Raw genomic sequence first — 25,162 nt, forward strand, 5'->3', positions numbered from 1 at the left:
TCCTTGAACTCGTACTGCATAAACACGTCCCGGTGGAACTCCCAGTTTGAAATTATCTCTTCAGAAACCGTGCGCCCAGTCACGACCCTCATGCCGTAGTCAGTGGATAAAGCTTATTCAACACTTTTGGCCAATGCGAAGCGACTCTTAAGTTTTCTGGAAGTGGCAATATGACCATGTTTTCTCCATATTTTGGTGTATAACTTCTCATACTTAGCCGGCACGCTAAATCCTCCAACCAGCACATGATTTGTGTAAGGAGGATCGAAGACAGCTCCAGGGACAGGTACAGAAGATTCTTCATAGGGAAGCACCTCTGCAATCATGGATGTATCCTCTCCGGCATCCCCGCATCGTTTGCTTCACCCTGAAGGTTGATTTCTTCCACGGTTTCATCCACAAGCTCACTGAAACGATCAGACTCCTTGCCGCTCTGGAAGACGCTTTCTTCATCGCCAACCGAGCTTGGACCATCCTTCTCATCACCTTCAAGAGGATCAGTAGCGCCAGACTTCTCTAAAGAAGGTTCGACATCTCCGGATTTCTCTAAAGTTGTGTTATGTCTACGCACCAGCCTTGTAAAAGCATTTTCCTTCCTGAGACCCTGAATAAGGAGCACATTCAGTGAGGATTTCCTAAGATAAATAAAATGGGATAATCAAAAGGAAGAAGTTCAAAACACCTGCATATAAGAAGAATTGAAGACCACAGGACCACACGCCTGCTTCTTAGACCCCGCTCCTGCATCCTGGGGACTGCAGTCATCGGTAGTATTAGCCCTGGTTCGTTTACCCGGAAGCGGCTTCAATCGTTTGTGTTACTTAAAAATTTCGGGAGATGGCTCGCCGCGGGGAAATGTCGCAACCTCTTCCGAGAATTTTTGAAAAGCTAACATCTCTCCTCGCCAAAAACGCTTATACCCACCAGTCGCAGCTGACCTTCTTCCAAGAGGCAAGAATGGAAGGCTCTTCTCTGGTGTGAATATGTCAGCATTAAGAACAGATGGAACGAGATCCTTTGAAGGCATTGGCGGAAGACGGAATGGAATGCCCTGGTCAAATCCTATCTGACGAGCGGCCCTGTCAATATTATAATGAACCACAGTAAGGAGTTCATTAAAGAAAGATGGAATGTATCCTGGCATGCAACTTCGCAGGAAAATGATTTCTCCAAGATTCATGGTTTTTCCCTCAGTATGCAACACAATGTCAGGGGAAGTAGTGAAGGTTTCCGGTTGAACCACAGAAGAATGGACTGGTCCCCACGGACGGAAATCTATGGCGTACACGTTATCGATAAAATCCACAAGTCTCAACCCGGATTTTGGACGTCTGTTCTGCCAATGAAGTATCCTTGAACCGCCATACAAGCCAGAAAACGAAGTTGCAGGGACAGTGGCATAACCTTTGAAATGTTCCCACATGCACGCCTGAATAAAAGCAACATGGATATGCGATTCCACTTTCTTAGACCCGTCGGAAGCATGCGTGTCTACCGCCAAAGCATCCAGATGAGAATACAGTGATCCAAGGAATAAGGCGCCCAAAGGGAGGACCACACCTTTCGCCAACTTTATAGCAAACATGACGAGATCCTCTCTTATAGTCTTCTTCCCAGAACCGTCATCAAAGATGTCCCTAGACAGCCACAAAGACAGAAACGCAACTACGCTGAGTTCATCATCCAGTGCTTGACCCGGCTTTGGTTTTGCGGGAGACCACTCAAACACCCACCAAGTATAAAAGCATTTTGTATCCTTTTTTTGTTGTTCATACTCTCCTGCCTTCTGAAGTATAGTTTCGAAGATGACGCTTTCTGTAGTAGATAGCTTATAATGGAAACTTCCAGCAATAGGAAGATTCATCAACACGGACATGCTTTCCAAGGTAATGGTCACCTCTCCCCATCTACATACGGCCGTGTGCGTGGAGGGGCGCCATCGAGAAATGAAAGTAATCAAACCAGTGTCGTCTTTTTTAATTGAAGAGTTGCAGACGCCATAACAGCCTCAATGATCCGCGCTTTGGTCAAATTATCTTTGATACGCTCATTTCCCAACAGGCGCCTCATCCATCCTTCATAAGAGCTCAGTGGAGTGTGAAAAACCTTGAAATCAATAGGAAAAGGTGGATATTCACTCTTCCGAAGACAGAATTTCATCATGTATGCTGGAGAAGCGGACGAAGTAGACTCATCATCTTCCTATCCAGTGAGCAGGGTCCACTTATGGCCTCGATGAGTTCTAACATTTGGAAAAGGCGCAGTACACAGCTCATCATTTATGCTCGGCATTTCTTTGGAGTTGTCAACACCTCCCGATTCAGCAGCAGCATAATCCCCAGGTGACATCTTAACGAGAGCCTCTTTGTTCATTTTTCAAACAGCTACAATGAAGCGCAATGGAAAAGAGTCACTACTTCGTACTAAGGAAGAAATCACGCATACGATACAACATGGGTGTTAATGGTCGGAGCCGATGGATGCAAAAAAAAAAAAAAATCGCCGCGGAGCATACGCCCACACAAGCAGTAAATCACGATTACCCGTGCTCGAATGTTCCCTCGGCCATGGAACGAGCACGCATAGTAGGGACCACATTCGTTAAAGGGTCGCATGCAAACCGTGCACGGGGCAAACGATCACATCTGGTTTTCTATGGACGGGTGGAAAAATGCCCGTGGGAGTTGTGTCTACAAATTCTAAGCCAGGGTTTTATCAAATCATAACCTAAGGCTAGTGATAAGTGCATAATTCATATGATTTTAGTGTCCATTCCATACTTGTTTTAGCTATTATTCTTGCATGTATTCGTATTATTACCATTGCTTTCTCTTATTTGTCTCTATTAGGTGAATCATCCAAAAAGGAGCTACAAAGTGCTGAAAATATCTAAGAAGAGAAGTATCCCAAGTATCCAAGTTCCCAAGTCCAAGACAAGTAGAAGAAGTGCGACGAAAAGGAGCAAAACGCTCATAATCAAGACACAGGAAAAAGAACGATCTTAACTCAGTCAAATTAAGGATTTCTCATCATCATCTTGAATATAATTTAAAGATAAAAAGAATTCAAAAATAATGAGGACATTCCGAGTTCGGATGAAAAAGTTGTGGCCAAAACAGTTTTCATTGAATACTGAAGACAGTGAAGTCCGCGAACTGGGTTTGCGAACCGAGTTCGCAGACTTATTTCCGAAAATATCTGCTGGAATTTGAAGTTTGCGGGCTGGGTACGCGAACTTATCAAATGGGAAACGTGTATTTTCACCTTGGAAGGCCTAAGGGCACGTTTGAAGTCGTTAGGTCATATTTTCGGGTCTGGTTCCTAAACCTAACTAAATACTTGGAGACCAAGCAATGTAAACCTATAAAAAGATATTAGGATATGTAAAAATATCATCGTTAATCTCATATTACAAGTTCTACATCAAAACCTAGGGTTTACCCCTTTAGGGGGGAACCACCATTATCATCTTCTTTGTAATATGAGTAGCTAAATTTTTGTTGATTAAGGATGAATTCAATGTTCTAAGCATGAAGCTTTATTAATAATACAAATCTATTGAGAGTTTTTATTATCATCGTTTGTCTTTACCATATATAGGGTTTATGAGTGATTCTTATATTGATTTGGGAGGCCTACTAGATCAGTATATTGATTGTTCTATTGCTAGTGGAAGTTATGAGATAAGTAATCGTCGATTAACTCTCTACACAAGTAGAAATCGCGAGACCTTACAGAGGGATTCTGTGTAGCAATCGTGTGTGAAGATAACACCAGAAATTAAACCTTTGGCTAAGAGTTTAACTACTAGGATCAACCTAATTCATAAAGCTTAAAGCGTTCGATTGGATTACACCTTGAGTGAGCTACTACTTGGTGGTTCAGTTGAATAGAATCTGATATTGGAGAGCTTCCGTATCCGTGGTAAAAGGAGTTTTTGGGATAACACTGAGCTAGCTATTATTCTACGGTTGGTGATGAATGGTTCTTATGAACAATAGATAAGTATATTAATCCAGTTATCGCTTGGTAACAGCGAAGAATTCCTTGATCATCTTTCTTTTATTATTATCTTTTTATTAATATTAAAACCAAATCGCCCCTTTGTTATTTACTTTATCTTGCTGATCAAATAACCTATCAATTACACAGCTCTCTGTGGGAACTATCTCTTACTACCGCTATATTACCAGTTAATTAGTGGGAAATATATTTAATAATTTGTTGAGCCTACGACAACCCATACAAATTTTGGCGTCACTGCCGGGGAGCAGTTGCTAATTGATTTGTTATTTTTTTAGCTTGTTTTTATTTTTTTAGATTTTTATTTTGATTTTCTTTTTCTTGTGAGTCGTCATGTTTCCTTACGGAAATAACATGTATGGAGCACAAGATTACAAATACAACAGTGGTAATCAATATGGTTTTCAATCGCATTCATATGACAACTACCAACCATCCTATGGATATAATCAAAACCAATCTTTTGGCTATGATCAATATCCCACTGAACCTTATGAATATCCTCATACATGTCAACAACCTTATGACGGGCATGTAAGTGAACAATCAAAAGGATGGAAGGATAGTTTTGTTTCTCATCAATTATTTTCAGTAATGTGCAGATGACAGAGAGTTTTGAACTCAAAACTTATGATAGTGTAGCCAAACCCACCCATATTGCTCATATTTCACTTACTCAAAGGGAAGAGTTGCGGTCTAGGTATTCTATTATGAGTAATGATAGAAAACTTGTAAACATCATAAAACTTTATAAGAGATACAATCAACTGGAAGAAGATGGAGCATCAGAGGAGACTCTTCAAGAAATTGAAAGGGCCATAAAATGGAATTCCAGTGTCGTTGGGATAGTGAAGATTATGAGGTTGACGAAGATTCTGATGAAGATGAGTAACCTTTGGAAAGTTCTAGCAACAATGATACGATTATTCCAACTCCTGATCATAATAACGATCACTCGCCTATTCAAAAGGAAGAGATTGGATATGACATATCTATTGTTATAAATGATGTAACGTATTCAAACGAAGAAATTAGGAGTTGCATCAATGAACTAAATGTTTTAGGAGAGGATTCCGATGACGAGGTTGTTCAAGAGATGAAGATTGAGAATGAAACCAAATTGATTGAAGTCGTGGAAGACCCAATTGAGCTAGATAATAATAGTTCGATAGAGGACCACGATATACTTGAGGTAAATAATTCACTGTTAATTACGAATGAGGATCCGAAACAAGGTTTGCCTAATCCTTTGCATAATTTTATATCTATTGACCCTTTTCCTCTATTCGAAGTAGCTTGTCAAAGAGTTGTTAACCTAACTTTTAAGAAAATACCTCACTTAGGATTGAAATTGTGTGCTTCTAAAGTTTTAACGGATTATTTTACTTCTAAGTATCCACCATTTGATGTGTTTGATTCAAGTATTGTGCAGGTTCACCAAGTTGAGGAACCTTTTGAAGTTCCCGAATTCTATGTTCTCTATCCACTTTCGAGTGTAGAAAGGACTAAGTGTGGGGTAAACTTCAAAAAAGTGATAGATTCAATATTTATGTTTTGTGCCAATATTTTTGTGAAGCTGTTATATGAATTGAAGATTGTTATTTGGAAGGATTACCAAATTTTCAGATTGTTGGTGTACGGACGATAACAATAACGTCGGGCTGACGACATTAAACCAAGCGCTGCGTGGGAGGCAACCCATCGGCTTTGTATCTTTATCCCTTTTGTTTTTAATTTTCTTAGTTTTTCATATCATATCTTGCATTCCCATCTTAGATTTTACAAAGTCCAGTATCTATAATGAAAGTTTTGATGAATTCGTCAGAAAATTCTGACTGCGCGGTTGATACCAAAATAGCTCTCTAGACTTCATACGGAGTTCGATTTGAGTGGTTGACCCCAAATTTTAAAGAGGACTGATGTACATTTATTTTCCAAAAATAAAAATAGTCGGAGTCTGTGAAGTTGGAGCGATAGGCCTGGACATTTGAGTTTCGGAATTTTTCCAGAACTTTTTTCAGATTGCATGTCAGTCAGTCCGGAGGCCATAAAAGTCAGACCGTTTATAGAAACACTGTTCCCTTTTGAAACATCATATAAAAGACGTAGACGAACAACTCTCGTTTAGGATGACTTTCCTAGTTCCCTACCCATTTGTACATATTTCAAGTTTAATTTTATGTTATGTCAGAAATAAGAATTTTCGGTTTTGAACATTGAGGACAATTTTAAGTTTAAGTGTGGGGGAGTAGTTAAGCATGCTTGGATTGCATAAAAAATAAAAAATAAAAAATAAAAAAATCATACTCTTTGATTTCTTGCATTATTGAGACTTCATCTTTTGGAGTTAATTATGAGCTATTTAGGATGACACTCTAAACCTTTTTAGGTTGAAACATTTCTTACGGCTACAGATTAAGTTCCATTTACTTCAATCCTTAAATATATATACGTTCATAATTGAATGCGAAACTAAGCTATGGTAGTCATTTGAAAGATTTATCCTCGCAATTAATCATTACTGAATCACTTTCTTTTTATTTTTGCAGTTATATGTTTCTCTAAAGTGATTTGGTGGGATCCTGATACTACCGTGGATGTTGTAGCAAGGTAATTATTGGTTGAGTATTTGAAACCCCCGTAGACAATTGTCTAACACTCATAAAGTGTGAGCCATAAAAAAAAAAGAAAGAAAAAGAAAAAAATAAATAAGGCTCCTCTTCATTTATCGACACTAATAAATGATAGTTCCGGAATTGCGGATTAATCATAGTCGATAAAAACAAAAACCATATCATCATTATATAGAAAGTCAAAAGACTATTGATGAGGTTCTTGACAATTGGATAGCAGTATGTGTGAAACGTTGTCCCTGTCTCCGTCGCCTAAGCAAGCGTGGAACGCAAGATCCAAGGCAACTATCATGTACTTGCTGAAAAAGAACATGCGCTTAAAGTATCTAATCATGTGGTAGAGTTAAATGGGTGCTTCTATCAACTAATGTGCGCTATAAATATATTTCCTTTGACGACATTCATACAAGTATTGTGGGTAACATCTTTCACTTTAGTCAACATTTGCACACTTCACTTTTCTATTCCAATTTCTTATGTATTCATGTGATTTCAGTATGCGAGTGTTGTTAAAAACGTTGCAACAAGTACAATGACTATCTTAGTGGAGTTTTGAAAATAGGTTGAATGTCACACATAAGTAATTGCTAATGTGTGATGATTGGAATGTATGTGGGATGTTTTCAGCTAAAGAACATATGCAAGCTAATTATTTGGCTTTCTACTTTGTGTTTATCCTTAGTGGTTCTTCCAAGGCGAGAGATTGGAGTAGGTTTTGTGGGTATACCTCTTGTAAACCCTCACGAGACTATAACTCGTACACTAGGGACTCCTAGGGGTTTAAAGCCTGTTATTCATGCTAAGAGTAACCGTATCCTCACGACATTGATTTGTTGTATTTAGGATTAGTTTTATTTAGTTTGCTCGAGGACTAGCAAAAGCTAAGTGTGGGGGAATTTTATAAGTGCATAATTCATATAGTTTTAGTGTCCATTCCATACTTGTTTTAGCTATTATTCTTGCATGTATTCGTATTATTACCATTGCTTTCTATTTGTAGATGGTCGATTTTTGACAAGGGATAAAATCGTAAACTCATAATTATTCGAAGCTCTGATCCAGCAATCAGACGTGAGTATTGAGACACAGGTCTCTCATCGAATTCTCAACGGAGAGTGCTTTCTCTCAGAGTACATGTAGATATGTAGTCTCACGACTGGACAACGACATATCTCATGAATATTGAACACTTTCAGTGATTATTTATATATAGTATCACGAGGTGGACGGCTCCTAGACAGCTTGCTCTGCTAGTATAGAGCGACAACGTCTTCAGGAACAAACAACGAGTTTACCCTGACTATATAAAGGATATGACTTACCGACAAGCTCATATCGGGGTAATTAATGCTCCTAGACAGCTTGCTCTGCTAGTATAGAGCCACAAAGTTAATTATTCCTAATTACAATTGCTCTTATTCCATGGTCGAATCCACGACTGGTCCCATGAAATGGTAATAACAATTGATCCTATTCCATGGTCGAATCCACGACTGGTCCCATGGAATGGCAATAACAATTGCCCCTATTCCATGGTCGAATCCACGACTGGTCCCATGGAATGGAAATAACAATTGCTCCTATTCCATGGTCGAATCCACGACTGGTCCCAAGGAATGGCAATAAAAATTGCTCATATTTCATGGTCGAATCTGCGACTGGTCCCACGAATGGAAATAAACAATTGTTCTGATTCTATGATCGAATCCACGACTTGATCTCATAGAATAGCAATAACTATATTATCTCATTACTCCGATTTCATGGTCGAATCCACAACTGGTCTCATAAATGGTAATAGATAAATCTTAATTACTCTGATTCTATGGTCGAATCTACGATCTCATGGAATGGTAATGCTTACTTTTTTATTCTGAATTCGTAGTCGAATCATCAGTTGATCCTATGAATTAATAATAAACATCTTATTACTCAGTTTTGTGAATTATTCTCCACTGAATTCCACAATTAGTAATAAATAATCAACAACAGGGCATCTGAGCTACCTCTAAGTAAGCCCCGATTCAAATGGTGAAAGTGTATTCAACGACGATACACTAACAGTCACCGCACGAACGAGTATTTCAAAATACAACGAAATGATGAACCTATGCAAAATAGGGAAGAAAATAATAAATAATTAAAAATATTGACCAAGGTGCTGGGAACACGGACATACGACCTACCGACCGTGTTGTGGTCAGTTCCACGCCAGTTTTATATTTTTAATACATTTTTATTATTTTCCATGATTTGATGAAAATTGTCTCATCTGATCAAATCTCCTTCGTCTCGAGGAAGCTCCTCGGTTTCATGGTACTTCCATAAATCCATAACAAATAATATAAAATTAAGGAAAGGAGTGTGGGGTGTGACCATTGGCTAACCGGCCATGCCTTGGTCCCAGCCGGCCCTACACCCCACGGTTCCTTATTATTTTATTATTATGATTATTATTTCTCTAATTTCATGAAAAAACTCCTTGATTTCATGGTATTTTTTGCACAAATCATCATATAATAATAAAATAAAATAAAATTATGAAAACTTGTGGGACCGGGCCACTAGTCGGCCGGCCATGCCCTAGCCGGTCCCACATGCCATTTTCTTTATTATTTTTTATTATTTTTCCTATTTTTCCTTGAATTCATCAAATTCCTTGATTTTATCGTATTTCTCTCGAATTATGAAAAATTCCCTCAAATCATCAAACATACCGAAAAATATTAAAAAATTATGAAAAACTCGTGGGACCGGGCCATAGCCGGCCGGCCATGCCTCCATGGTCCCACACGCCCGTGTTTTTATTGTTTTAATATTTTGTTTCCATGAACTCATGAAAACTCCTTCAATTCATGGAAACTCCCTAAATTCATCAAATTTCTCAAAATTCATGAATTTTTCATAAAATCATCAAAATATTATAAAATTAAGGAAAAGGCACCATGGGACCGTGGTCACGACCAGACGACCATGCCTTGACCACGGCGGTCCCACGCCTCCTAATTCCTTATTTTATAATTATTTTTATCATCTCATGGTGTTTTCCTCAGTTTTGTCGAAACCCTAATTTTGGCATATTTTCTCGAATGGATGCTCAATTGCATGCCAGAAAATATAAAAATTCTCAGGAATGAGACGCGGACGCCTTGGGGACACGAGCACGCTATCATGACTGACCAAGATTGGATCTTTGGCTCACGGAATCCGGTCCCATCAATTTTCACAGTTTTGACCTAATTTGCACAATTGCTCGTATTAGGTCCAAAACTCTTCCAAAAACTTTGGATTTTCATGAAGTGATCGTCAGGCGGTCACGTGACAACCCAGGGACGGTTTCATGACTCCATGGTCGGTCCCTCGCGTCGTCATAATTAATTAGGTTTTCTCACCTTAGGCTCAGACGAGCATTTTTGAATAAATGATTAAGCCAACATTTAATCATTCTTCCACCAACAAATCGTCAACTCTTCAGGAGTACTTCGTATTTGCTCACGTGAGCATATGGACACTACATGGTTGATCCACTGTCCCATATAGTCGCTCCCTCCTTCGTCCCATGGTTAAAATTCTGATGAACCATGAATTGATCATCAATTGATCAAATTAGGGTTTCTGAATCCAAGGATCATCATTCCAGATTCCAACCTTAATAATTTTACGACGACCTCATGGTCATTAATCTTATTAATTATTCTCGGTTTAACAACCAGTACTTTAATTAATATTTTGGTCACGATGCCAATAATCCATCAGATGAGCAACACTTGCTCAGACGATCAAATATTCAACAATTCATCACATGAGCAACACTTGCTCAGATGATAAATATTTGCTCAAACCAAGGAATATTGGTTCAACAATCAATATTCAACGATCCATCGAATGAGCAATACTTTCTCACTTCATCGTAAGAACTATACCTCTGTCTCATGACATGTTCAATTCATGAGTTTCAGAACATCATGTTCAACTTAGCAACTACATGGACTCATCGTCCCATCAAACCACGAAGTCATCAATTGACTAAAAAATGACTTGTATAAATAGGTTCTTTCGACCTATCTTCAAACAACGCAGAGAAATCAAGCGTTGTCACAGTATCCAGAAAACACCCAGAACTGATAGCTTTCATTGTGCAGGTCAGTTCATCATTCTGATACAAGAAATAAACAACCAACACCTTCATAATCTAAACACATTCCTCTCTTCCCTCCCTAAGATCAACCCCATCTCCTTCACTTTGTGACCGAAGCAAGTCTGGAACGGCCATTTCTTGTTTTATGCCAGAATGTATAGATTGATCTCTCGAATCAAAAGCGATCCCGTGCGTGTATTTGTTTAGGGTTTAGATTCGTTTCTCATCCACACACCCAAATTTACCAAAACCAGTAGAAACAGTTTTCACCCATAAACACTTACACACCTCAGTTGTTTTCTCCGCGAGTTTAAGCTTGGTAGCTAGACGATCTGCTCTTCTTTGAATCTTGTTGACATATCTCATCTTGTGTTTGTAATTGAAACACTTTGAAAGTTCATGACCCTTGAGAGAACAATAGTAGCATGTAAACGCATAAGATGGATCAGGCGCCCGAGATGCGCAAGCTGCTAGGCACATAGTAGATCCTGAAACATTAGACAAAGAGTTTCCAATAGAGGGGTCAATTGATTCTTCCATCTTGATTGGGTTCTCTTCTAAAAGATTATCAAGATTGATGTACGTATTTCTACAATTATCAAAATCAATATTTTCACATAGAAGAGCAACACTTGATTTTTTATCTTCATCAGAATCATAATTGTCAGACATCTCATCAAGTGTCGCAGCAAGACCTTTGTTCCCAGTGTATTTTCTACGATTTGGGCACTCGTTTGCAAAATGACCAAACCCCTTACACTTAAAGCACTGAGGCATATCCTCGTCATCAGTTTCATCTGTGTCCCTGTTTTTAGGAGGAATACGATTATGAGGTTTTACTGATGCTTTTGGCTTATCTTTGGAGAACCGTTTACTTCTTTTCAAAAGAAGATCTCTAAACTGTCTTGTGATCATCGAGGCCGATTTTTCAAGATCTTCATCTGATGAGTCAGTCTCAGAGTGATCATCTTCAGAGATATACACATTTTTACTTTTATCAAGTAATTTTGTGTCTTTTAGTGCTTTGAACGCCACATCCTTAGATTTGGATGAATGTTCGTGATCAAAGATCTTAAGCTTCCCAACCAACGTGTTTCTCGAGAGATTATCAAGGTTATTTCCTTCAACGATGGCATGCTTCTTAGAATCGTATCTAGATGGCAGCGATCTGAGAATTTTCATCACAATGTCCTTTTCAGGAATAGTCTTACCCAATGCAAAAGATGCATTAACAATTTCAGACACTTTGTGATTAAACTCATCAAATGAATCTTCATCTGCCATACAAAAGTTTTCCCAATCGGAATTTAGGTTTTGAAGCATGGCTTCCTTTTCACTGGTATTTCCTTCGAATACGTTTTCTAAGATATCCCAAGCATCTTTAGACCTAGTGCAATTTGATACATGGTGCTGAAGATTTGGGGTAATGGAATGTATGATGGCATTCAAACCGTCGGAGTTTTGCTTTGAAGCAAGTATCTCAGCAACATCGTATTCGCCAATATTCTTTGGAACAGTAGCATTACCTATTGCCACAACTGGAGCATCATAGCCATTAACAACATATACCCATGATTGAAAATCACGCGATTGAAGAAAAACTCGCATAGCGATTTTCCACCATAAGTAGTTTGAGCCATCGAAGACTGGTGGTATGTTAATAGAGATAGCACCTCTGTCCATAGAGTCATATCGCTACAAACACATACTTTTGAGGTCTTAAACGTGTTTGCCTGCTCTGATACCAATTGAAAATGCGGGGTCTAACAACCTCACCCAATATTTCGATTAGCAATCTGTATGGAGTAACTCTTATATACTTTTAAGAGAATCAACTAGACAGTCAGACTCAATCTTAATAAAAAAGTATATGAAGGAGTTAATATCTCTATCTCTCGATTTGATCTATACTCAAACAAAGAGAAATATGTGAGTCTTTATCAAATACAAGAGATAAACTTGGATGGTACCAAAGACCAATATCCAAGGACCAATCAATTTCCAATCAACAACCAAAGGTTGGATTTCACAATTGATCGATACAACGCACAACCTGTGATATTTCAATTATATAACAAAATCTAATGCAGAATAGAAATAACACAGACACCAGAAGTTTTGTTAACGAGGAACCGCAAATGCAGAAAAACCCCGGGACCTAGTCCAGATTAAACACCACACTGTATTAAGACGCTACAGACACTATCCTACTACAAACTAACTTCGGTCTGGACTGTAGTTGAACCCTAATCAATATCACACTGATTCAAGGTACAGTTTCGCTCCTTACGTCTCTGATCCCAGCAGGATACTATGCACTTGATTCCCTTAGATGATTTCACCCACAACCAAGAGTTGCTACGACCCAAAGTCGAAGACTTGAATAAACAAATCTGTATCACATAGAAAAGTCTACGATAATAGATAAATCAGTCTCCCACAGATAAATCAAAGAGTTTGTTCCATCTTTTGATAAAAATCAAGGTGAAAAGGAACTAATTGATAACCCGTACTTATATTTCCGAAGAACAACCTAGAATTATCAATCACCTCAAAATAATCGTAATCGTATGGTAGCGAAACAAGATATTTTGGAATCACAAACGATGAGACGAAGATGTTTGTGATTTCTTTTTATCTTGCCCTATCGGAGATATAATCTCAAGTCAATTATTCAATTGAACTCGTTCGATAGAAAATGGCAAGATAATATCGCTCAACTATAAGAGAAGTAGTTTCGTCTGGATTCACAATCCCAATGAAGTCTTTAAGTCGTTAACCTACAAGGTCTCGATAAGAAACCTAAGGTTAAAGGAGAATTGACTCTATCAAAACCAACTAGTATCACATAGGAGGTGTGGGGATTAGTTTTCCAGTTGCTATAGTTCTCCCTTATATAGTTTTCAAGTCAGGGTTTGCAATCTATGTTATCTTAGTAACAAAGCATTCAATATTCACCGTTAGATGAAAAACTGATTAGATACAAGATAATATCTTTCAACCGTTAGATCTAAACTTAGCTTGTCACACACAAATGAAAGTATTTCATTTAGGTTTGAGTAACCGTACCTAAACGTGTACACTTAGTTGGTTCACAAATAGTTAACCAATGGTTAGCCATATGAGCACTTCCATATTAACCGTATTCATCTTTCTAATAACTAGTTCAAATGACTCATAAGAACTAGTTAAAGAGTTGTTCAATACTTAGGTCTTTATTCATAAACACAATTGAAACAAAATCGGTTTGATTCATTTGAATCAATTCATGAACAATATAGACACGGTTTGCAAAGATTGCATTCCTTATAATTTATTGTTTTAAGTTCATGAACTACCGATTTGAGAAATAACCATCTTGGGTACGCGTACGAGTATGCGTACCTTAGCTACCGGATTTGAGTTGGTTTTGGTTTCCAAACTCAGCAGAATTTTTCGGGTAGAAAAGTTCCGCCAATACGCGTACGGGTACTGATGAACATGCAAGTGCGACGCATTTTCACCCATAATTACATGATCTAGGACTCATTTTATCACTAATAATATTGTTTTAAGTCTTTTCAAGGAAATAAGCTCTTATGAAAAAGTTGCTCGAAAAGTGGTTTTTGGACCCCGGAGGACACTTGTTATTCGAACTCACAATTTTGGATAAGAGGTAACCTATTATTATGGGGCAATCCACTGGCTAAGTGGCTACCTGATTTGTTATATACACCCCCACCGCTATGGGCACCCTTCAAATTTTTACGTGGCACCCTTCTTCATCACCAAGAACACAAGGTTTTGGCGGGAAAAATGAATCTGTTTCTGCGAATATTTTTGGGATTGATTTGAGGAGATATTGTGGGGATTTACTCTCGGATATGGATAGATACCATCCTGTTTCGAGTAAACAGGGGTGGTAATTGCATTTGAATCGATAAAAGAAGGAAAATATCACCGGTTAGAAGAAATTGAGGATGAAGATATTTCATAGATTCTGTTGAGTTATTGTGGAATTTTGTTGCAGATTTTTGGTAAGATTTTGTGTGATTTATTCGTGCAAATGGATTTGGATGAAGTTTTAGCGGCATGACAAGATTGGTAAGGTGCATAATTCCGAAGAAGGAAAGATATATACACGATTTTTATAAAAGAGGGAAGAAATATCTTCGGGTTTATGGTTGGGTTTCTGGTGAGTTTAATACAGAAGTTAAGTGCAGTTAATAGAGGATATTCTCCTAGGATCCATATATTTATCATATCAACAGAGTTTGGGAAGTTTTCAAGACAGTTAACGCATGAAGAGAAAGAAATAATCTTCGTGTAATGGCAGTGAGAATAATGGATTAAAGAGAAAATATTCTGCATTAAACTGAGGATATTTGGATGCTGTGGAGTATAAAAAGGTAGTTGGTAAACAGAGAAAGGATATCGAGAGTCTGGGGAAGAAAATAGAGAGTTGTATAGAAACTTCTCTGCTGCTGCAGAGAGAAGAAGAAGAAGAAGAGCTTTGACGCCTACGGACTGTCGCAAGAAACTGTCGTTTATTGACAGTACTTGTAACGGTATGTCTGGCACCCTTAATTTATATTTGCAACATCTATTGTAACAGTGATTTCTGTAACGCCGACACAGCGTTGCAGATTCATTGTATTATTAGTTTTCTTTAATAAAAACACCATTTGAGATATATATTATATTTTTGAGTTGTATTTATCATGAGAAGCTAAACCCCAACACTGGGTCGACGGAGGAAGATGAATTTCATACATGGGTAAAATTATTTAATTCTTTATAAGACTTTTGCATTAATTTTAATTGAAATATGATTTAAAAAAATTAGATATCATTTTATTAGATGGGTCATGCTTGCTTAGATGTTTGATGTCCCATGCTTACGATTTATAACTAATGTTTGGAGAATCTACCTTGGCAAAAATAAGAGTCAATATTGTTTTATTTATTGAGCGATAATTGTTTGAGAATGAATAATTGAACCTCTTGATATGAGTTTGGCCGAATCCTAGACCCAGTAACTCTCTATTTTATTCCTTTAAAATTAATCTTAACAAGTCTTAGAGTTCGAATCCCTATTTACTACAATTACAACGACAATCAAAAAAAATCTTAATCATTTTGGCGCCGTCGACGCGGATTTGTTTTTAGATTAATTTTTAGTTTTTTTTTTTAGTTTTTATTGTATTTTCATTAGATTTTCTTTTTCCTTTTTATGCGTTTCTTTTTGTATTTCTTTTCAGGTACTTTTTGAGGATGATGCCTTCTTCTGAGGAGACGTCACCTACGATGACGCTGGCGGAGTATAAGCGTAGAAAGTCAAATTATCAGGAAACCTCATTTGAGATGACGCTTGCTGAATATAAGCGTAGGAAACGATATGGAGTTTTTGATCCACATGTGGTAAGTGAAGAATCCCCTCTAGAGATATATGAGAAGTATTATAAACACAAACCACTTAGCTTGGAACTAAGATTGAGAATTCTGGAATGCCAAAAATTATTTAATGATGATGATGACTGTAGTGACTCTCTGATCGAGACAGAATTTTTAGATGACCCTGTGAATGATTGTGTAGATGATTTGTCTAATTTATTAGAAGAATCTATCTCGCAAGATCTTTCACCCAACTTAGAGGTTGTTTCTAGTCCCCTAGACTTCCAAAAGTTACCTAATTTAGGGTTAGAATTATGTGCTTCAAAAATTTTGTTGGATTACTTTGCATCTAAATACCCAGAGGACTTGCCTATTCTTGATACAGTGCATGAGCCGATTGATAATTCCCCAGTCTCAATAGAATCCCCATATTTTGTTCTTTACCCACTTCCTTGTGCAGTAAAAACTTGGTTTAACGGTAAATCTTGGTTTTTGATAGTTTCAGCGTCTCCGCGTTTTCATGACATGAGTGTGAAGCTGTCGTTTGTAAATATTGTATTATGTGTCGATCCCCAAGCTTTCAGGTTATTAGTGTATGGGGATCCTTTTTGTACATTCCAGTAGGTGTATTTTTATTTTTATTTTTATATTTTCGTTTACTTTTTTGCATTTTATGGATTTCCCATCTTAAGTTTTGCATTGGATGACTCAATTACATTGAGGACAATGTAACGTTTAAGTGTGGGGGAGTGGTTAACGTTTTATTTTTCTGTTTCAGGAATTTCTTGCATATTATGTCCAGCTGTGTAGCGGGTCTACAAAAAAAAAAAAAATTATGACCAGCTGTGGAGCGGGTCTTTTCTTTTGTTCTCTTATCATTTTATGACCAGCAGTGGAGTGGGTCTAAAAACAAAAACAAAAAACAAAAATTATCACCAGCTGTGGAGCAGGTCTTTTCTTCTGTTCTCTTATCATTTTTATGACTAGTTGTGTAAGCGGGTCTCTCTCTTTCTATCTCTCTCTTATTCTATGACCAGCTGTGTAGCGGGTCTTTTCTTTTTCCTTGCATTATATGACCAGCTGTGTAGCGGTCCTAAAAAAAAAAATTTATGATCAGCTGTGTAGCGGGTCTGCTCTCTCTTATTTTAAGACCAGCTGTGTAGCGGGTCAATTCTTCTGTTTTGCTCGAGGACTAATAAAATGTAAGTGTGGGGGAATTTGATGAACACGCAAGTGCGACGCATTTTCACCCATAATTACATGAGCTAGGACTCATTTTATCACTAATAATATTGTTTTAAGTCTTTTCAAGGAAATAAGCTCTTATGGAAAAGTTGCTCGAAAAGTGGTTTTTGGACCCCGGAGGACACTTGTTATTCGAACTCACAATTTTGGATAAGGGGTAACCTATTATTATGGGGCACTCCACTGGCTAAGGGGCTACCTGATTTGTTATATACACCCCCACCGCTATGGGCACCCTTCAAATTGTTCGGGGCACCCTTCTTCATCACCAAGAACACAAGGTTTTGGCGGGAAAAATGAATCTGTTTCTGCGAATATTTTTGGGATTGATTTGAGGAGATATTGTGGGGATTTACTCTCGGATATGGATGGATACCATCCTGTTTCGAGTAAACAGGTGTTTCGAGTAAACAGGAGTGGTAATTGCATTTGAATCGAGAAAGGAAGGAAATTATCACCGGTTAGAAGAAATTGAGGATGAAGATATTTCACAGATTATGTTGAGTTATTGTGGAAGATTTTGTTGCAGATTCTTGGTAAGATTTTGTGTGATTTATTCGTGCAAATGGATTTGGATGAAGTTATAGTGGCATGTCAGGATTGGTAAGGTGCATAATTCCGAAAAAGGAAAGATATATACACGATTTTCATAAAAGAGGGAAGAAATATCTTCGGGTTTATGGTTGGGTTTCTGGTGAGTTTAATACAGAAGTTAAGTGCAGTTAAGAGAGGATATTCTCCTAGGATCCATATATTTATCATATCAACAGAGTTTGGGAAGTTTTCTAGACATTTAACGCATGAAGAGAAAGAAATAATCTTCGTGTAATGGCAGTGAGAATAATGGATTAAAGAGAAAATATTCTGCATTAAACTGAGGATATTTGGATGTTGTGGAGTATAAAAAGGTAGTTGGTAAACAGAGAAAGGATATCGAGAGTCTGGGGAAGAAAATAGAGAGTTGCATAGAAACTTCTCTGCTGCTGCAGAGAGAAGAAGAAGAAGAGCTTTGACGCCTACGGACTGTCGCAAGAAACTGTCGTTTATTGACAGCATTTGTAACAGTTTTTCTGGCACGCTTAATTTGTATTTGCAACATCTATTGTAACAGTGATTTCTGTAACGCCGACACAGCGTTGCAGATTCATTGTATTATTTGTTTTCTTTAATAAAAACACCATTTGAGCTATAAATTATATTTTTGAGTTTGTATTTATCATGAGAAGTTAAACCCCAACACTGGGTCGACGGAGGAAAACGAATTTCATACATGGGAAAAATTATTTAATTCTTTATAAGACTTTTGCATTAATTTTAATTGAAATATGATTTGAAAAAATTAGTTATCATTTTATTAGATGAGTCATGGTTGCTTAGATGTTTGATGTCCCATGCTTACGATTTATAACTAATGTTTGGAGAATATACCTTGGCAAAAATAAGAGTCAATATTGTTTTATTTATTGAGCGATAATTGTTTGAGAATGAATAATTGAACCTCTTGATATGAGTTTGGCCGAATCCTAGACCCAGTAACTCTCTATTTTATTCCTTTAAAATTAATCTTAACAAGTCTTAGATTTCGAATCCCTATTTACTACAATTACAACGACAATAAAAAAAAATCTTAATTAGGTACGCGTACCTAAGTTGACTGGTTTATGAGTTCGTAAACTCCAAACTCAGCAGAATTTTCCGGGAGGAAAAGTTCCGACAGTACGCGTACCCAACCTGTCTCCTTCACCAATATCGTATGCAAACATATGCACACACTTGGTTTCCGGTACATGGATTTATACACTAATGTGCGAACACACTATATATGTTTATATCCATAGATGGTAATCTAAACTCTACATTTCAATCATTGAAACTAGGACTGTCAATGGGTACCCATTACCCGGAACCGGAACCGGATCCGGTAGACTTGGGTCTGCTTCCGGGTCCTAAAGTTGGACCCATTAGCAACTTAGGACCCGACGGGTAATTACCCGATTGGACCCGAATCTAAACGGGTCCAAACGGGTAATACCCGTTGGGTACCCGCTGGGTACCCGCGGGTATCGGGTACCCGTTTATTCATACTTTTATTCATATTTTTGCTAGTTTTAGCTTTGATATTTTACTCGTTTTAAATTTTTCTCTTACATTTAATCTTTATTTAGTACATTAATAAGAAATAATAATAAATTTTATAAAAGTTATTTAAATCCAAGCCAAAAAGATCAAATATTAAGTTTTTGAGGTTTTTTTAATAGTTTTCTTAAGACCCAACGGGTACCCGGGTATTTAAACGGTTCCGGTTCTGGGTCCACAAGTGTAGGAACCGGACCCGGAACCGACCTTTATAAGTAGGGTCTGGGTCCGGGTCTAGTGATACCCGGGAGGACCCGGACCCGTTGACACCCCTAATTGAAATATTCTTCTATAATGTTAAAATAGTCATTATTCAGAACTATCGTCATCAAAGGCATTTTCAAGATTGAAACGTCATCATGACTTTCGTCATGGGTAAAGATGAAAAATGATTAAAGCGAAAGCTTACCAACACATATTTCGAGAAAAAGATAGGCGAGTAAACTTGGCTCGAAATAACAAATGTGTATGTATGAAAACTATCATACTTATACGACTTTTGTCTCAAGAGTAGGAAATAGATTAGATAGACTTTTGACTGATAGATAAGTTTAAGTATCCACATACCTTTTAGTCGGATGAAGTTCCACTAGTTCCTTGAGTAATTCTTCGTCTTCAGAAGATGATCGCCATGGAGTCTGGAGCTCAACTTCCCTTAACTATCCTAGTCTGAGACTTAGATATAAGTAGACTAGAAATCAAGACACATAGTTTTGACAACTAAATTTGACAAACAAGCTTGAGATAGCAACGCTTGCGAGTTCGACCGAGCAATGCTCTAACAATGGGAATCGGTCATCTTTTGCAAAGTTGTTGTGACATCCATATACAAATTTCATCAATACAACGAAATCAAAGAACGACAGAATAAATAGGATGCTCACATCAACATCTACAAAAATGGTAATTCTCAACTCTTACCTATTTACGGTTTCACTAGCTGCAATGATAATAGCGTAAAACTTCAAAAAAAAAAAAAAAAAAACTTGCTCGCTCCTTCAAACCTACAAAGACGAGCAAAATTCATCATTTAAAGTCGACACCTGACTTTTCACGAAATTATGAAAAATTCACGTAATATCTTCATGTGAACATTCACTGATTTTCTACCGTGTGTACACACTCTATAAAATCACAAAATTCATATAGACATTATTTAATCATATATAATTGTTTGCTTCCAACAATTACTCAAAAATCAAATTTTGTTTTTTAACAAAATCTTAAACTCACATACATTTTTTTTAAATACATTATTTACGTGAGTTGTAAAGAAAAGAAGAAAAAGACTTCTCTTTTGCTCAAACGAGCGTTTGTCTATGAAACGAGGGTCTTTTCTATCTTTGTAAAGGTCCACATATTTCAAATAAATTTTGAAATTTCACAAATAAAATTTTATCATGAGACGCGGGCCTATTTCAATAATCTCTCTAATATTAGGGATTATTGTTTATTACTTTAACTACAAATGAACGTATGTTCCTAAAAGGTATTTGTGTGAAAGTTCACACTTTGAAATTTTTTTTTTTGATTTTCATGAAACTTCATAAACAAATTCTCTACTGCAACTAGATCATGTCTATTCAAAAATATATACATCTCTTTCATGTTGGGATTATCGTTCGTTTCCTAAACCGACGGATGGACGATGTTTGCTAAAAGCAAAATTTTCGTAAAACCTACGCATACCCATATGAAATTTTGTTTTATGAACGGTTTATGAATAACATACAAAAAAATAATAATAATTGGACTTACCTGGTCGGCGCCGACCGAAACTTGACCGGACGGTGGTCGGTGCCCGCGGAAAATCTCCTCCTCTGTTCAGGCGTGAATGGGGTAAAGGGGAAGGTAGTCAGTCAACTTAGGGAAAAAAAAAGAAAAATAAATTATGGTATTTTCCCTTTTATATCAATTTTATTTCCAAAACCCAATAAAACATGGATTTCCTATTTTGGGCTCGGGCCTGTAAACGCCAAAACTGGACTTCCAACCGTCCGAATCAGCAGTGCTTCATCTCTCTGTGATCACGAGATGACACTCTATCATACCATCAGGGTCTTTACCTAAGCATTTGCTCATACATGACACCATTGAAGCAAATCAGGGATTCTGAAAATGCCTTTGTACGACCGAGTTTAACTGCTTATCTCGTCAACTGGAAACTCACCATCTAATGCTTACTGCGGAAGATGAGTATCCCTCACTAAGCAGGGAACTTAATGTTGATGGTGGATTTTCGACAAAGGTCAAAATCGTAAAATCATGATACTGCATGTTTCGGACCCGACTTCAGGAACGCATGTGACAATTCATATTTTATGATCCCTGAACCGTTTCACGAACTCTTACTGGGTGAGTATTCCTCTCAGAGCCATGATGAACATGTTTCTCGAAAGGCCTCCCCGGCTGAGCGTTCGATGCTGCACATTTCATCATGCCCTCTATGTAGAATAACGATTGGGAGGTTCTCTGGACATAATTGTTTGTCAGAAGGCTTAACGCCTTCAGGACGTCGACGATGCACGTTGTTCCCTGACTACATAGAGACACACACCTCTACATAAAATAATGATTGGGCGGTTCTCTGGACATAATTGTTTGTCAGAGGGATTAAGGCCTTCAGGACGTCGACGATACTCGTTGTTCCCTGACTATGTAGAGAGACCGTGTATAGATTCAGGCGGAAATCTAGACATAATTGTTTGTTGGAGGGATAAACGCCTTCAGGACGTCGACGCTGCATGTTGTTCCCTGACTATACACCTTTCAGAACGAGTATGATGCTTCAACTATCTTGTATACCGATTCTGCAAATAGATTAATTCTACTGTGACATTCATCCGTTGAATTCCTAGAAAATAATCTATTATATTATTACTCCGTTCCCTGAATCCCCCAGCTGGATTCATGGATTAATAATAGATAACTATTTTATCTCATTACTCCGTTCCTTGAATTCTCCGACTAGATTTCATGGATTAATAATAGATACTCAATTCATTTTTTTACTTCGTTTCATGAATCATTCTCCGCTGAATTTCATGAGTTAGTAATAATTACTCAACAATCGGGCATCTGGACTATCACCGAGTAAGCCCCAAGAAAATGGTGCAGTGTACTCAACGATGATGCACGAACGAGCACCCAAATGTACGATCGAGCATTAGAAAATATGGGAAAACGAGGAATCCTACGCAAAATAGGAGAGAGAAAATAATAACAAAAAATAAAAAGAGGCCGGTCCCCCACGCATCTTCCTTTATTTTTTCTTATTTTCTTATTTTATTTTCATGATTTCATGAGGACTCCTTCATTCAAGCAACTTTCCTTGTTTGAGCAAAACCCACGGTTTCATGAAAAATAATAAAAATAGGGGAAAGCGTCACGGGACCAGGCTACCTAGCCGGCCGGTCATGCCCTAGCCATGGTCGGTCCCACACTTTGGATCCCTTGTTTTCACAATTATTATTTCCCTCATCTCATGAAACTCCGTTTGAGCAAAAACCCTGGTTTTTCCATATTTTCTCCGTAAACCATGAAAAAGCCAAAAAGTCAAATGGTCACATGACCGACTAGGCTATTCACGAAAAATATTAAAATATTATTATTTTAATATTCTCAAAATATTGCTCGAACGAGCAAAATCTTACTTGCTCATTTGAGCAAAATCAAGAATTTCAGTCAAAGATCAAACTCTTCTGAATATACAAGATATTGCTCAAACGCACATTAGAAAATACCAAAACTCTCAGGACTGAGACACGGACATTATGGTGACACGGGCATGCTTCCTTGACCGACCAAGGCCGGCCCTAAGGCTTGCAAGGATCCGGTCCCACACATTTTATAATTTTGACCTAATTTACTCAATTGCTCATATTAGGTCCAAGCTTTCTCCAACCAACTCGGAATTTTCTCAAACGACCAACCACTGGTCCCACGAACACCAAGGGACAGTTTCATGCCCTCTTGGTTGGTCCCTCACTTCTCCATAATTAGGTTTCATCACCTAATGCTCAGACGAGCACTGTTCTAATAAGTGATTAAACCAGCATTTAATCATCCTTTCACCAACCAGTCAACAAAGGAATTTGGTGCATGCTCATTCGAGCACTTGGGCGCTACCTGGTCATCTATCATCCCATGTAGCCGGTCGCTTCTTCACTAAGTGGCCTATTTTCAATAAATCATCAATCGATGAACAATTGATCAAAATTAGGGTTTTCGAACAAATGCTCTGCAAATCATGATTTTGAGCAATTCAAACACTAATGAATTTATGTTGACCCAGAAATCAACATCTATATTAATTATATAATATTTGGCAGGCTAACAATATTTTTTAATTAATATTTTATTTGGTCACGTTATTAACAATTCGTCGAATTGAGCAGTACTTGCTCAGTTGCTCGAATATTGATCCAACTATCAATATTCAGTAATTCGTCGAATTGAGAAATACTTGCTCAGTTGCTCGAATATTGATCCAACTGTCAATATTAAGTAATTTGTCGAATTGATCAATACTTGCTGAGTTGCTCGAATATTGATCCAACTATCAATATTCAGTAATTCGTCGAATTGAGCAATACTTGCTCAATTTCTCGAATATTGATCCAACTATCAATATTAAGTAATTCGTCGAATTGAGAAATACTTGCTCAATTACTCGAATATTGATCCAACTATCAATATTCAGTAATTCGTCGAATTGAGCAATACTTGCTCAGTTGCTCGAATATTGATCTAACTATCAATATCCGCCAATATTTATTCAAATCAATATTCAACAATTCATTGAATTTACAATATTTTCTCAGAAGAGCAATATCAACATAAGAACTGTACATCTAACATGTTCAATCCACGAGTCACCGAGCATTCGTAAATCATGTTCAATCCAACAAAACTTAGACCACTGTCTAATCAAGTCAACAATTGACTGATCAAATACACGTCTGCTTTGCAGACTCCACGTTCGTGAGACATCCATCACGTCACATGGGGGATATCAATTAAGGGTTTGGTCTGGCGGCCTATAACACGTGTGTTCATCCATGATGAGAAATGTGAGTAAGTCGTGCAAGCGGTTGAGGGAGTTAGCAAAGTAGTGGGTGGACGATCAACCAAGTCTCCACACGACAAGAAACTGGTTTTACCACGATCTCCCACTTTCCCATTCTTTCACTCAAGAAACCGTCACAATTACTGGGATCAATGTGTTTACTATTCTGACAATATAAATAAATTCTGAGGACAACATTCATCCACACGGAATTCTCTCGATGGAAACTTATTCACATACTTGCAGAAAACTCAACACATCCATAATCCTTGATCATCATTGATCCCACAATTCTCAGCTTCCCTCCTACAGAGCAACCCATCTCCCTTTTTGCGACCGAATTGACTCTGGAACGACCATTGACTTGGTTTAGGCCGGAGTCCTACAGATTGATCTCTCGAACTCAAAGCACTCCCGTGCAGTGCATCTGTATGAGGTTAGGCAGTTTGCTCGGTTGAGGAGTCTTGTCTGAACCGTCGTCTCTTCACTTTCCTAAAAAACCAGCAAATCGTTTTTCCCCATCTACAGATCCAAAGGAATCTTGTC

The sequence above is a fragment of the Papaver somniferum genome, chromosome 7, assembly GCF_003573695.1.
Source record: "Papaver somniferum cultivar HN1 chromosome 7, ASM357369v1, whole genome shotgun sequence".
Lineage (NCBI taxonomy): Eukaryota > Viridiplantae > Streptophyta > Magnoliopsida > Ranunculales > Papaveraceae > Papaver > Papaver somniferum.